Here is a 14,254-nt window from a genome sequence, read left to right on the forward strand (position 1 = left end):
CTCACAAGTGGCTCAGGTAGTGCAGCTTATCCAGGATGGCAGGAAGGCGAGCTGTGGCAAGAAGGTTTGCTGTGTCTGTCAGCGTAGTGTTCAGAGCATGGAGGCGCTACCAGGAGACAGGCCCGTGCATCAGGAGATGTGAAGGAGGCCGTAGGAGGGAAACAACCCAGCAGCAGGACCGCTACCTCCGCCATTGTGCAAGGAGGATCAGGAGGAGCACTGCCAGAGCCCTGCAAAATGACCTCCAGCAGGCCACAAATGTGCATGTGTTCACTCAAATGGTCAGAAACAGACTCCATGAGGGTGGTATGAGGGCCCGACGTCCACAGGTGGGGGTTGTGCTTACAGCCCAACACGGTGCAGGAAGTTTGGCAATTGCCAGAGAACATCAAGATTGGCAAATTTGACACTGGTGCCCTGTGCTCTTCACAGATGAAAGCAGGTTCACAATGAGCACATGTGACAGAGTTTGGAAACACCGTGGAGAACATTCTGCTGCCTGCAACATCCTCCAGCATGACCGGTTTGGCAGTGGCTCAGTAATGGTGTGGGGTGGCATTTTTTTGGGGGGCCGCACAGCCCTCCATGTGCTTGCCAGTGGTAGCCTTACTGCCATTAGGTATTGAGATGAGATCCTCAGACCCCTTGTGAGACCATATGCTGGTGTGGTTGACCCTGGGTTCCTCCTAATGCCAGACAATTCTAGACCTCATGTGGCTGGAGTGTGTCAGCAGTTCCTGCAAGAGGAAGGCATTGATGCTATGGACTGGCCCGCCCGTTCCCCAGACCTGAATCCGATTGAGCACATCTGGGACATCATGTCTCGCTCCATCCACCACAGACTGTCCAGGAGTTGGCAGATGCTTTAGTCCAGGTCTGGGAGGACATCCCTCAGGAGACCATCCTCCACCTCATCAGGAGCATGCCCAGGCGTTGTAGGGAGGTCATACGGGCACGTGGAGGCCACACACACTACTGAACCTCATTGTGACTTATTTTAAGGACATTACATAAAGTTGGATCAGCATGTAGTGGGGTTTTCCACTTTGATTTTTAGTGTGACTCCATATCCAGACCTCCATGGGTTGATAAATTTGATTTCCATTGATAATTTTTGTGTGATTTTGTTGCCAGCACATTCAACTATGTAAAGAGGAAAGTATTTCATACGATTCATTCATTCATTCAGATCTAGGATGTATTATCTTAGTGTTCCCTTTATTTTTTGGAGCAGTGTAGATATAGGTAACTAATACTATGAGTAAATTGTAGTTATAAGTTTTCACTAAGATAAAAATTCCTGAAAGAGCGAGGACAGTGACATTTTATTTGACACATGATAATCCAAAAAGTTTCATAGTTTAGAATTTTTCTGAATAGAAGAAAAGTTGTAGCAGCAAAGTGAGCACCTCTTGTTTTACGATCTTTTGCTGCAGATTCTCCACTTCACAAGTGACTTTCCAATTGCCATTTTATAATCCCACATGTAGAATAATCCAACACCTAATAAATCCAATGAATGAGGAATTATCAACCTTCAATATTATAACCTATAATGGAACAGTGTACATAGTATACGTAGAATACAATAATAGAACGCTTCCTTCAATCTTCTGCACAAGGCACAGAGATAAATAACATTGGGTTCAGCTATATTTATCTAAAAACAGCTTCTTCTATGGAAGTGGCCCAGTCCCATGTGTATCTGCCACATAGAGTAGTAGTAGAGTCCCCTAAGGACTCCTGGTCACAGGGGACTAAGGGGAAGTGCAACTATTTTCAGACACTCATCTTTCCCATTAACTGCACTGTCACATTCCCTTTGCCCTGAAGAATGGGAAGAGGAAGAAAACCAAATATATACTGGGTCACAACAGCTACGCGTAGTAAGGTTCAAAGTCCAACCAATTACTCTGCTCCATTTTTTTTTTTTTTTTTGCAGGTTGCGTATTTTTGTTAACATTTTTTATTTTCATACAAAACAAAATATTCCCAGAACCCTCCCCCTCCTCCCTAAAATTGTCCAGTCCCATTATACAGTAACATCATTACTGTACAGTCCCACAATACAGGTAAAGTACGAGCTGATCAGCTAACACCGGACCATCCTCCCAAAACCAACGCACGGCAGGTGTATGGCAGCACCGAATGCAGGAACAAGGAAGAAATGCCAGCGAGGTATAGCGGATCCCAGATTTATTAAATGAATAAAAACAGGAACGGTAAATACAGCGTTTCAGGCGTGTAACAGAACGCCCTTAGTCATACAGAGTAAGATAAAAAATGCCCAACTTATATAGGGGAAGTGATGTGGGGAAGGGAGGAGTTCCCAATCCCACAAGACCTTAACCCTTGCATAAATACAAGTGGGAAGAAAATTTACCAAGTGTAAATAAAAACCTTTTTCATCATAATCAAAAGCACAAAGATGTAATAGTTCCCCCATATAACATTATATAATATTTAGTATGAATACAATTAAGAAATATATAAAAAATATATAGGTTATCCATACTAAAAAACATGTAAATATGAGAAAAAATAATAAGAAATATAAAATAATGATATGGGGGATGAACAAGAACAAAACAGCCTAACGAGAAATAGTTAGTATATTGAAATGGACATAGAACCGTATAGCGCAAGGAAAAAACAGGAGACATATTAATAATGTAAAAGGATATCTTGTCTCTTGTTCAGACCTTTAGGCCAACGGGAATCTAAAGTCATGATCCAGAAAACCTCCCGTGACAGGAGTTTTTTTCTGTGATCACCTCCTCGTAAGGGAGCAGTGACACGCTCAATGCCCTGAAAATGCAGGGTGGAAGTTCCACCCGCATGTTTTAGGGCACAATGTGAGGAAACAGTAGAGATGTGACGTGAATTAAAATGTGCAACATCTGATAAATGCTTCCTGATTCTCACTTTGAGGGGTGTTGATGTACATCCCACATACTGGGTTTTACATGTCCTACAAGAAATTAGATAAATGACAAAGGTCGTATTACAGTTAATGTACTGCTTAATCTTGTATTCAGACCCAGTGGCGTAAGAAGTGAACGTGTCACCAACTTTCATCCTGGTACAACAGGTGCAGAGAGAGTGTCCGCATCCGTATGAACCAGGATGACGGAGCCAAGTAGCGGTAGCTTTAGGAGTACTCAAAAAAAGACGACTAGGGGACAATAATTGTCCCAAAGTGGGGGCACGCCGAGATATGTATCTATAGCCCCCTGTCATAGACGTGGCGAGTGCAGGATCAGAAAGAATAATAGGCATAAACTTATGTACGATCCCGCAAACGTCACGAAAATCATTACTATATTGAGTACAAAACATGACCGGTTTGCGGTGAGAATGGGAGGACAGCTGATTTTTACGTTCTAGGTTGGATTCTCTAGGTTTAAGGGATACTATGTTGGAGGCCCGTTTTAAAGTCCACTCAGGATAACCTCTATTCTTCAATCTGGTCGTCATGTCACTCATTTCCTTGTCAAAGTCCTCAGTACGGGTACAATTTCTACGGGCACGTATGGCCTCTCCTATAGGTAAATTTTTAATGACATGGAACAGGTGACACGACGATGCATGTAGGGTAGAATTAACATAGGTATCCTTACGAAATGTCTTAGAAATGATTTTAGATTGTATAGGATCACCTATTAGGGTGAGATCCAAAAAAGGCACCTCCCTATTGAACAGAGTAACAGTAAAAGATAGATTGTCTGCATTAGAATTTAAATAGGAGATAAATGATGATAAATGTTGTTCATCTGATCTCCAAATGTAAATGCAGTCGTCTATATAACGACCATAGTGGGAGATGAATTCCTTAAAGGGATTATTATCCGTAAAGAGGTATTTCATCTCCCACCAACTCATGTATACATTAGCCAATGAGGGTGAGAATTTGGCCCCCATGGCCGCCCCCGTGGTCTGCAGGTAAAAAGTACAATCAAACATGAAAAAATTGTGGGAAAGTAAATAATCAATCACCTGAATGATGTACTCCTGCAGACCAAGGGGGTATGACGAGTATGTACTTAAAAACCACTGTAAAGCCATGAGGGCCCTATCAGGGGGATCACGGAATATAAAGAACAGACATCTGCCGTGATCCACCGAGAGGGCTCTGTCCAAGTAACTTTCTCCAAAGTATATAATAGGTGCTTAGTATCCTGAATGAATCCAGGTATAGTAGGTATGAGGCTGTAGGAGACTGTCTACCCAAGATGACAGGTTCTCATTCAAAGATCCAATGCCTGCGACTATGGGTCGCATAGGGGGTGGAAATACATTTTTATGTATCTTAGGCAAGGAATGAAAAACTGCCATGACGGGGTGAGGAACAATGATGAAATCAGCCTCTTTCTGTGTGAGAAAACCCTTGTTGATGCCACTATGTACCAATTCACACAAGATGTTGCGGAAAGGTGCGGTTGGGTTGGTGGACAAAGGCCTATATGTGGATGTGTCAGACAGTAATGACAAATTCAACTGATAGTAAAGGCCCTTGTCCAGCAGTACAACCGCACCCCCTTTATCTGCCTGTCGTATAACCATATCATCCATGTCCCTAAGTTCAGACAATGCAAGGCGTTGCAATTGGTTCAGGTTATAATGTACATTAGGTTGCCTTGAAAGTTTAATCAACTCTCGTTCAACAGACTCTTGAAATAAGTCCAATGAAGGAGTACGGGACATGATGGAGTAAAAGGCAGCGTTCCGAGTCCGAAAATCAGACTCAAACGCTGTCGATGGCCCCACCTGTCTCATATTCTGTAATTCTAACGAGACACACAAATCTGGAAAATTGAGACCCAGGCTTTGTGATGCAAAAGAATAGCTATATTGTGAATCAATTGTGGTATTATCTATAACAAGCTATACCTCGCTGGCATTTCTTCCTAGTCCCACAATACAGTAACAAAATACCAATGTCTTCACTGTAAATATATCAGTTGTCTACACAAGCCAACCAACTATCTGCCGTCTTCACTTATATTGCGTCTACCATGGTGTCTTTATGAGGTGTAGGTGTTCATCTTGGAACAGCTAAAAATGTCCAGAACTCCAAGTGAGCCCATCAACCAGCCAGCCAAGGATCAGGTAGAGGAGTACCGAAGGCCAACGGCAAAAGAAAAACTAGCTATAATAAACCAAATTGGAACCTTACATGTCCCGAACTTTCCACCATATTTTATGCATGAGTGTCAATGGCGGGAATTGCAGCATGGTCATGTTTGAGCCTCTAGCAACTCGAACATACTAGAGGACTATAGAAAATGCTCCAATAGATGAGGTTGCAGAGTGTCATCTCCCTTACTTCTGCATCTTACATGGTGTTCCTGATCTGTCCCATAAAAATACAGGTTATGTCGCTGAGAAGGAATGAAAGATGGCACTCATGTTCTGCGGTGAAAAACTTTGGAATTCTTTATTGGTGGGGTAACATAGCTGTAAAAAACAGTAGCGGTGCTTGGGACGACGACCGTTTCGTAGGTGCAACCTTGCGTCGGAGTACTTATTGCCCTGTGCCTGGCCCAGGAGAAGCTGGCTCAACGTTGGGTGGTATATAGGTTAACCATGCCTTGGCCTCACGAAAAGGTTAATTGCACATTACCCTCACCTGACACCACATTGATAGTTGCCGATCTTCCATTTCGCAGGTGCAACCCTCGGGGTCAGTTGAAGGAGGTTGCACCTGCAAAACAGTCGTCGTCCCAAGCACCGCTATGCTAGCCCAACCAATAAAGAATGCCAAGTTTTTCACCACAGAACGTGAGTGCCATCTTTTATTCATTCTCAACGACATAACCTTTCTTATTGGGACTGTATCTTTGGGGATTGAGCACCACTACACATTGCGGTCAGCGGCATTGTGAACATTGCGGGTGTACGCAATGGTGAAATGCTTTCAATAGTGCCAACTGTCCTCTCTTGTTCACCCATAAAAATACAGCTACAGTTGGGTAGCTCTTATCTGTCGGTGGAGAGTCGGGAGGCCACCATGTACCTTAGACAGTCGGCTGAACCCACCAGCAGCAATGGGTTTGGCTGACATTAGTTTAAGGTGTATAGGCACCGTGAGATCTAATATGTTGCTCACGAGTCATTCCATAACAAAAAGATTATATTGACAAGTGACTTTTCTGAAGCCATCTTCAAATGGGGTTGTCTTTTGCTGGTCCTTTGGTGTCCATTATAGCCTACAAAATCCTTTCACATTTCAAAGGGCCAGTCTTACCCTGTTAAGAAAAACCCAAACCCCACTTAAAGGGGTACTTCGCTCATAGACATCATATCCCCTATACAAAGCGGGGGTCCCGCACTTTGGGAACCTCCGCAATCTCTTCTGCAGCACCCCTGTCATCTGGTGCACAGAGCTAGCTTCGCTCCGTGCCTGATGACTGGCAATGCAGGGGTCGGAGGATTGTGACATCATGGCCCCGCCCCGTCGTGATGTCACACTCCACCCCCTTAATGCAAGTCTATGGGAGGGCTCGCTCTATGCACCAAATGACAGGGGGTGCTGCAGGAGAGATCGCGGAGGTGGAGAAGATGTCAAGGGGCGGAGTACCCCTTTTAGAAAACCAAACCTGTTGTGTATATGATTTCCCCATTACCAGACCTCACCAGGTTGTGTTGCCCATAAATCTATTGTGTGAGTCTCAGGCCACCTACTGATGTCCTTAGGCTCTTTATGTTAGAACACCAGTTATGGCATGCCTGGTCTATTTAACATCAGCTCAATGTCAGATTTTGATCCTATTACATTATTGCAGAGGTAATGCTTTTATACTTTACTATTGTGGTAATGGACCGATTTATTTGTTATAGTTCACATTAACAGCATTTTAACCTGTATTTAAGATAGATAGACATATATGATAGAAAAGAGAGAAGGGTAGATAGACAGATAGGTAGATGTATAATAATAGTCTTAGATAGATATGTGGTAAGGGGTGTGAGATGCAGGGTAGATGGAATTACCCTAGGGGCAGATGGCATTAACCCCTTGTGTTCGTGATGCCAGAGTGAGGTTTATCCTCTACACCACCCAAAGGTGTACCGCTGGATCCTGGGCTAGGCACGGGGGCCAAATAATGACTCCGATGCCAAGTTATGGAACAACGGCAGCTTTACTGAGTCAGACTGGTGTAACAGTCTATACAGCTTGGCTAGGCCCACGGAGGTGACCAGTGACTTCAGAGACCTTTGGGCTTGCTGGGACTTTTAGTGGACTTGGACAATTTGGATGCAGGCCATGCTGACATGAGACAGGATGACTTGGACTGACTTGACTATGACAGACTATGACTGACTTCACCCCTTCTGTAGCTTATAAGTCTTTGACTTGACCTGTGGGGCAATGGACTTTAGGCCTCCTCTGGACTCCAGACACTCACCCAGGACTTGACCTCACTGCAACTCAGCAAAGACTAAGAGAGAGCAGAGACTCCACCCAGGGCTTATATAGGGGAGACTCTGAGGGGTCCCATAGGTCACCCTTAGGTCACATGGTCACTGATACCTCACTGGGTTACAATCACTTGGCAACAGGTTAATCACATGTCAACTGGTCTTAAAGGCATAACACATATTATATACAACACACAGCATAACATAGGCATAGAAAAACAGGAACAAAGGGAACAGGTGCAGGGGACACTGTATGGAGGCTGCCAGACAGGACAGCCAGGGTACAGGGGTGCAACTCATGTACTGGCCCACCACACATAGATAGATATGAGATAGATAGATATGAAATAGAGAAATAGATAGATATGAGATCGATAGATAGATAGATATGAGAGATAGATAGATAGATATGAGATAGATAGATAAATAGATAAATAAAGATGATGCAGCTCTCCACAAATATGCAAAAGGTGGTTGGTTGTTCCATCATATGCAAAGACAACGTTTCACCAGTCTCTCACTGGCTTTGTCCACTTCAGAAAGCCAGTGAGAGACAGGTGAAACGTTGTCTTTGCACATGATGGAATAAACAACCACCTTTTGCATATTTGTGGAGTGCTGCATCATCTTTATTTCTCTTGATTGAGGAACCAGTGGACCCAGGTTCCAGGAATGCGGGCACCCCATTTTCATTTTCTTCTTTTATTCTGGACGACTGAGGTGCTGTCTTTATCTATTTGCTAGATAGATAGATATGAGATAGATAGATAGGTAGATATGAGATAGATAGATGTTACGCCTAGCGCTCCGGGTCCCCGCTCCTCCCCGGAGCGCTCACGGCGTCTCTCTCCCCGCAGCGCCCCGGTCGGTCCCGCTGACCGGGAGCGCTGCACTGTCATGGCCGTCGGGGATGCGATTCGCACAGCGGGACGCGCCCGCTCGCGAATCGCATCCCAGGTCACTTACCCGTCCCGGTCCCCTGCTGTCATGTGCTGGCGCGCGCGGCTCCGCTCTCTAGGGCGCGCGCGCGCCAGCTCTCTGAGACTTAAAGGGCCAGTGCACCAATGATTGGTGCCTGGCCAATTAGCTTAATTGGCTCCCACCTGCTCCCAGACTATATCTGATCACTGCCCCTGCACTCCCCGGCCGGATCTTGTTGCCTTGTGCCAGTGAAAGCGTTTAGTGTGTCCAAAGCCTGTGTTACCTGAACTTCTGCTATCCATCTTGACTACGAACCTTGCCGCCTGCCCCGACCTTCTGCTACGTCTGACCTTGCCTCTGCCTAGTCCTTCTGTCCCACGCCTTCTCAGCAGTCAGCGAGGTTGAGCCGTTGCTAGTGGATACGACCTGGTTGCTACTGCCGCAGCAAGACCATCCCGCTTTGCGGCGGGCTCTGGTGAACACCAGTAGCCTCTTAGAACCGGTCCACTAGCACGGTCCACGCCAATCCCTCGCTGACACAGAGGATCCACTACCTGTAAGCCGAATCGTGACAGTAGATCCGGCCATGGATCCCGCTGAGGTGCCGCTGCCAAGTCTCGCTGACCTTCCCACGGTGGTCGCTCAGCAATCGCAGCAGATTGCCCAACAAGGACAGCAGCTGTCGCAGTTGACCGCCATGTTACAGCAACTTCTGCCTCTGCTACAGCAGCAACCATCTCCTCCGCCAGCTCCTGCACCTCCTCCGCAGCGAGTGGCCGCTCCTAGCCTCCGCCTGTCCTTGCCGGACAAATTTGATGGGGACTCTAAACTCTGCCGTGGATTTTTGTCTCAGTGTTCCCTGCATATGGAGATGTTGTCGGACTTGTTTCCTACAGAACGGTCTAAGGTGGCGTTCGTAGTGAGCCTTCTTTCAGGAAAGGCCTTGTCTTGGGCCACACCGCTCTGGGACCGCAATGATCCTGCCACAGCCACAGTCCAGTCCTTCTTCGCTGAAGTCCGGAGTGTCTTCGAGGAGCCAGCCCGAGCTTCTTCTGCCGAGACTGCCCTGTTGAACCTGGTCCAGGGTAATTCTTCAGTGGGCGAGTACGCCATCCAATTTCGTACTCTTGCTTCCGAGTTATCATGGAATAACGAGGCTCTCTGCGCGACCTTTAAAAAAGGCCTATCCAGTCGCATCAAGGATGTGCTGGCCGCACGAGAGATTCCTGCCAACCTGCAAGAACTCATCCATTTGGCTACCCGCATTGACATGCGTTTTTCTGAGCGACACCAAGAGCTCCGCCAGGAAAAAGACTTAGATCTCTGAGCACCTCTCCCACAGCACCCTTTGCAGTCTACGCCTGGGCCTCCCGCCGAGGAGGCCATGCAAGTGGATCGGTCTCGCCTGACCCAGGAAGAGAGGAATCGCCGTAGGGAAGAAAATCTCTGTCTGTACTGTGCCAGTACCGAGCATTTCTTGGTGGATTGCCCTATCCGTCCTCCACGTCTGGGAAACGCACGCACGCACCCAGCTCACGTGGGTGTGGCATCTCTTGGTTCTAAGTCTGCTTCTCCACGTCTCACGGTGCCCGTGCGGATTTCTCCTTCAGCCAACTCCTCCCTCTCAGCCGTGGCCTGCTTGGACTCTGGTGCCTCTGGGAATTTTATTTTGAAGTCGTTTGTGAATAAATTCAGCATCCCGGTGACCCGTCTCGTCAAGCCGCTCTACATTTCCGCGGTCAACGGAGTCAGATTGGATTGCACCGTGCGTTACCGCACAGAACCCCTCCTGATGTCTATTGGACCCCACCACGAAAGGATTGAGTTATTCGTCCTTCCCAACTGTACCTCTGAGGTCCTCCTCGGTCTGCCATGGCTCCGGCTTCATTCTCCCACCCTTGATTGGACCACCGGGGAGATCAAGAACTGGGACTCTGCCTGCCATAGGAAGTGCCTCTCCCCCCCTCCCAGTCCCGTCAGGCAAGCCTCAGTGCCTCCTCATGGCCCCCGTCCTGGTGTCACACTGCCCCGTGCCAGGCTTCGCCCTCTGCCCTCCCTCCCCATTCCCACTCCTGCTGTGCTGCCTGCCGTTGAGGAAACCCTCCATTCTTTCCCGGTGTCCTCATCCCAGGGGAGGCAGTTACCGGACAAAGAAAAGGGGAGACCTAAGGGGGGGGGTACTGTTACGCCTAGTGCTCCGGGTCCCCGCTCCTCCCCGGAGCGCTCACGGCGTCTCTCTCCCCGCAGCGCCCCGGTCGGTCCCGCTGACCGGGAGCGCTGCACTGTCATGGCCGTCGGGGATGCGATTCGCACAGCGGGACGCGCCCGCTCGCGAATCGCATCCCAGGTCACTTACCCGTCCCGGTCCCCTGCTGTCATGTGCTGGCGCGCGTGGCTCCGCTCTCTAGGGCGCGCGCGCGCCAGCTCTCTGAGACTTAAAGGGCCAGTGCACCAATGATTGGTGCCTGGCCAATTAGCTTAATTGGCTCCCACCTGCTCCCAGACTATATCTGATCACTGCCCCTGCACTCCCCGGCCGGATCTTGTTGCCTTGTGCCAGTGAAAGCGTTTAGTGTGTCCAAAGCCTGTGTTACCTGAACTTCTGCTATCCATCTTGACTACGAACCTTGCCGCCTGCCCCGACCTTCTGCTACGTCTGACCTTGCCTCTGCCTAGTCCTTCTGTCCCACGCCTTCTCAGCAGTCAGCGAGGTTGAGCCGTTGCTAGTGGATACAACCTGGTTGCTACTGCCGCAGCAAGACCATCCCGCTTTGCGGCGGGCTCTGGTGAACACCAGTAGCCTCTTAGAACCGGTCCACTAGCACGGTCCACGCCAATCCCTCGCTGACACAGAGGATCCACTACCTGTAAGCCGAATCGTGACAATAGATAGATAGATAGATAGATTGATTGATAGATATGAGATAGATAGATATGAGATCGATAGATATGAGATCGATAGATAGATAGATATTAGATAGATAGATATGAGATAGATAAATAGATAGATATGAGCTAGATAGATAGATAGATAGATATATGATAGATAGATATGAGATAGATATGAGATAGATAGATAGCTAGATAGATAGATATGAGATAGATATGAGAGATAGATAGATATGAGATAGATAGATAGATATGAGATAGATTGATAGATAGATATGAGATAGATAGATAGATGATAGATAGATAGATAGATATGAGATCGATAGATAGATAGATAGCTATGAGATCGATAGATAGATAGATATGAGATAGATAGATCGATAGATATGAGATCGATAGATAGATATGAGAGATAGATAGATAGATATGAGATCGATAGATAGATAGATATGAGAGAGATAGATATGAGATAGATAGATAGATAGATATAGATAGATATGAGAGAGATAGATATGAGAGATAGATAGATAGATAGATAGATATGAGATAGATAGATAAACAGAAGCTCTCCGCAACACTCAATTGCTCAAACAAAAGTTCGTTTATTCCACATAAAGTGTCTTACATAAGCGACTTTTCAACCAGCTCCTCCTGGTCTTTCTCAAGCTGCAGAAAGACCAGGAGGAGCTGGTTGAAACGTCGCTTATGTAAGACACTTTATATGGAATAAACGCACTTTTGTTTGAGCAATTGAGTGTTGCGGAGAGCTTCTGTTTATCTATTGTGATGGAGCCCCTAACCAAGGCTTGAGAATCTGCGTGCACCTACTTACCTACCTTCACCATTTGGGTCGTGCTGCTTTTCTTCAATTTTTTATTTGTAGATAGATATGTGATCGATAGATTTGTTCTGCCACTTAGAAACCTATTGAAAAGTACAGTATAAATCAAGTAAATTACAGAGCCCCCTATGTGAGTATAGACACCTATAATGACAACCCTCCCAATGCGCTGCTCTCAGTTGTCCTTTCATTAGTGGACTCAGTTGATGGATGTAGACCGCTCCAGATTACGGAGGGTCATCAGGTCCTCTATATAGTAACCCTTTGTATGCCAAAGGTGTTTGCCTTGACTATGCAACCCAGCCTTTTATGAATGCCTCGCGCTCAGAAGTACATGCACAGGTTAACTCCAAAAATAAGTTTTCTCTGTCTTCGGAGCAGACGCCTGGCCTGTGACTGTGACCTAAATGTCACAGTGAGTGACATTGTATTGCCATTGTGTCACTGTGCTCAGGGAGCGCCCCCTGCACTAAGCTAATCACACACCCCACTCCAAGGATTCAGGGGACACAGACTCACTAATCAGGCAGCTAATGAAGTGGGGGGTCCCAGGGGCTCTCTCACATCTGCAAGGGACAGAGGGCACGAGACCTCGGCACTTCCTCCATAGGAAATTGCTATTGAGGAAATGTCTGCCCTAGGTATGCTGAACTAATCTCACAATCCCTGGATTAGTTCTCTGTATCTTACAGGTAGAAACAGTGACGGTCTGGGCCATACTTGGGTAAGAACTTGTAATGTCTAAGGCTGCAAAAGACAGCATTTTTTTTTTTTTAATTTCTCAATTCCACGACCCTATAGAGCAGTGGTCTCCAACCTGCGGACCTCCAGAGGTTGCAAAACTACAACTCGCAGCATGCCCGGACAGCCAACGGGAGTTGTAGTTTTGCAATATGTGGAGGTCCGCAGGTTGAAGACCACTGCTATAGAGGGTTTATTCACAATTAGTAGCACACACAATATTATTTTCCTACAAGATACCCTGTATGGCCAATATTGATGGGAAGCCAGTTGACATACCTAGATTTTCTCCAGGACTACATCAATACTATCAGGGTACAGTGACCCCTCGACTATGATGGCCCCGACATACGATAATTTCAACATGCGACGGCCTCTCATCAGCATCAACATACGATGCTTTTGTATGTCGGGGCCATCGCATAAACGGCTATCCGGCAGCGCAGACTGCTTCAGCTGCCACCGGATAGCCGTTTACGGTGCCCCATGTGCTGCGGTGATGGTCTCCTACTTGTCCTCAGGGCACCGGCGCGTCCTCTTCACAGTCCCCTCCATCGCCGGCGCTCTCCATCGTCGTCATCACGTTGCGCACACGCCGTCCCGTCATCCAATAGGAGCGGAGTGCGTAGTGACGTGATGATGGCGACGGAGAGCAGAGAGCGAGGATCCCGGGGAAGCAGAGACGTCCGTAGCGTCAGGGACATCACTGGGACGCGGCGACCCCGATGAAGGGTGACATCCAGGGCAGCGGTGACAGGTCCGGAGCGGCGGGGACAGGTGAGTACAACTTCCGATACTTTACATTGCACGGATCCCTCAACATACGATGGTTTCAACAAACGATGGTTCATTTGGAACGGATTAGCATCATATGTTGAGGGACCACTCTACATGGAATAGAAGAACAGCATGAAATCCAACAGGGGCTGGAGCAAGAGATGGGATCTGTTCTAGTTCCCCCCTCATGTCTGCAGTTTTCTGATAATTAATGTCCATATTTACTAAGACATAAACCCTTCTACCTTTGCAGCAAGGATCCCAGAATTGTCCAAGCAAAAGCTTGACTGTTGGCAAGAATGGTCTCTGCGGCATTTAATACTGTAGATCACCAACTTGTCCTCAGTAGTCTCCGCTCCATTGGTCTTAACCCCTTAAGGACCGGAGGTTTTTCCGTTTTTGCATTTTCGTTTTTTGCTCCTTGCCTTTAAAAAATCATAACTCTTTCAAATTTACACCTAAAAATCCATATGATGGCTTATTTTTTGCGCCACCAATTCTACTTTGTAATGACATCAGTCATTTTGCCCAAAAATCTATGGTGAAGCGGGAAAAAAAATCATTGTGCGACAAAATTGAAAAAAAAAACGCTGTTTTGTAACTTTTGGGGGCTTCCGTTTCTACGTAGTACATTTTTTGGTAAAAATGACACCTGATATGTAT

At 46.8% G+C, this 14,254-nt stretch overlaps 1 long non-coding RNA gene across 1 annotated transcript in view; it reads right to left on the minus strand.

The window, feature by feature from the left end:
• Nucleotides 1–1,370: 1,370 nt before the first annotated feature.
• Nucleotides 1,371–14,254, minus strand: part of LOC130368001 (uncharacterized) — a 60,087-nt gene continuing 47,203 nt past the window's right edge. Inside the window, exons 3-4 of the long non-coding RNA XR_008892255.1 lie at nucleotides 12,069–12,156; nucleotides 1,371–1,503 (exon numbers count right to left, since the gene is read on the minus strand). This is a non-coding gene — a long non-coding RNA (uncharacterized LOC130368001). The remainder of the gene's footprint in view (nucleotides 1,504–12,068; nucleotides 12,157–14,254) is intronic.

This window comes from Hyla sarda, chromosome 4 (assembly GCF_029499605.1).
Source record: "Hyla sarda isolate aHylSar1 chromosome 4, aHylSar1.hap1, whole genome shotgun sequence".
In the NCBI taxonomy this organism is placed as follows: Eukaryota; Metazoa; Chordata; class Amphibia; order Anura; family Hylidae; genus Hyla; species Hyla sarda.